Below are 2,050 nucleotides of genomic sequence, written 5' to 3' on the forward strand. Positions count from 1 at the left end.
AACACCCCCCCCCCCCCCCCCCCCCCCGGCTTGTGATCAGAATGGTTGCTTAGGCTGGCAGAAGTGATTAACTTGCAGCAGCTGAGAACTGTCACCTGCCGCTTGCAATTCAGAGATCTATCCTGGTAACAGCTTTCTACTGGCTAAATGCTTTTCCTTTCTGCACTGAGGACTTCAGCCCCACCAGAAAAAAATATTTGCCCCACAAGCCGCAAAATCCTGGCTACAGGCCTGCAGCTCCCCTGTAAAAACCCCCCCCCCAAGGTTCCCATTTGCTAGTGTCCAAATTCCTTTCGGAACTCTGCATGGAGATAGAGGCCGATTGGAGCAGAGAGTCAGGCAGGGAAAGGCCTCCCCTGGGGCACTTCTCCAGTCCGAACATCCCCTTCTCCAAAGCTGTTTTCATAAATCGGGTCAACAGCATATCGTTAGTACCAGAAGCTCCTTCAGCAAGCGTCAGATAGCAGGGCTAAGAGGATTGAGTTTTGTACTGTATAGCTGGAAACTTGCTGCGCCGGCAAGAATATATTGATGGGATTATGACCAAAATGCGGTCGGATGCATTTCAGCCGGTGACGGGGGAGAGAGGTTTACAAGATGCGGGATTCTGCAGGTGGACGAAGAAGCTCTCTATTGAAACGCAAAACTTTTCCCTTGTCTCCCGGATATATACCGCCGCTAGCAGGGGCTTTTGCAAAGCAAATCCAGCCTGAACCGTGGAATAAACATCGCCTCTAAAATGCAAAACTCTGCATGTTACACCCCTCGCCCCTCTCCCTTAATCAAGGCTGCTGTATGATAACCAGAGTAGAAAAGAACTCATGTCTTTTCTGGAATATGCCGCGGAGCAGTGTTCCCTCTAAGCTGAGTTCGTGTGAGCTAGCGCACAGTTTTTTAGCCTCCGGCTCGCACATTTTTGTCTTAGCTCAGGAAGCATGGCCCCAGAGCGAACTGATTTATGCAGTAGCCAAATTGCTTGCTCACAACTCAGAACGTAGCATTTTTGCTCACAAGGCTCCACAGCTTAGAGGGAGCATTGCTGCGGACCAAACCTTTAATTAAGTCTCCAGCAGAATGAAATCTCTTATGTGCTGAGCAGTCATCTCTGTGCACCGTTTGGCGCTCAGAAGGCATTTTCTGTGCAGTAACCGAGACAGCGGAGAGACAATCCCTTCGATGTGCTGTTCTTATTTCTAGAACAAAGAGATGGGGGATTTGTCAGCAGAAGGGTTCTAGCAGGCGGGGGTTTTTGCGGAGAAGGGCTGACGAGATGAGAAATGGAGCCGCCGGGTTTATACGTGGGCTTAGGAGATGCTGGAATGTGGTTCCTTTGAATTATGCCAGGGCAGCACTTCACGGAAAGGATACTGGAGATTACTGGCTTGCGGTTGAGGGTCTGGGGAAGTGCACATTGGCAGCATGGAAACTGAGTTTCGGAGCTGTGATGGACATAAGAACATCACGGAAAGGATATTGGAGATTACTGGCTTGCGGTTGAGGGTCTGGGGAAGTGCACATTGGCAGCATGGAAACTGAGTTTCGGAGCTGTGATGGACATAAGAACGTAAGAAGAGCCCTTCTGGATCTGATCATTCATCCATCTAGTCCAGCATTCTGTCAGCGGCCAACCAGTTCCTCTGGAAGGCCAACGACAGGGCACGGAGGCCGAGGCCTTTGTAAGAACATCAGAAGAGCCCTGCTGGATCAGACCAGTGGTCCATCTAGTCCAGCATCCTGTCTCTCACATAGTGGCCAACCAGTTCCTCTGGAGGGCAGCCAACAGGGCAGAGAGGCCAAGGCCTTCCCAAGAACATCAGAAGAGCCCTGCTGGATCAGACCAGTGATCCATCTAGTCCAGCATCCTGTCTCACACAGGGGCCAACCAGTTCCTCTGGAGGACTGACAACAGGGCTTAGAGTCCAAGGTCTTCCCCTGATGTTGCCTCCTGGCTCTGGGATTCAGATGATTAGTGCCTCTGAACGTGGAGGTTCCCCTCAGTCACCGTGGCCAGTAGCTACTGATAGACCTATTCTCCATGAATCTATCTATA

General features: G+C 51.0%; 1 protein-coding gene across 1 annotated transcript in view; it reads left to right on the forward strand.

Moving 5' to 3' along the window:
* The window catches only part of TMEM145 (transmembrane protein 145), a 48,107-nt gene that overhangs the window by 26,410 nt on the left and 19,647 nt on the right, over positions 1–2,050 (forward strand). The gene's annotated exons all lie outside the window — the stretch shown is intronic.

Source organism: Gekko japonicus, unplaced genomic scaffold (assembly GCF_001447785.1).
Source record: "Gekko japonicus isolate JY-2015 unplaced genomic scaffold, Gekko_japonicus_V1.1 scaffold4621, whole genome shotgun sequence".
Classification (NCBI taxonomy): Eukaryota; Metazoa; Chordata; class Lepidosauria; order Squamata; family Gekkonidae; genus Gekko; species Gekko japonicus.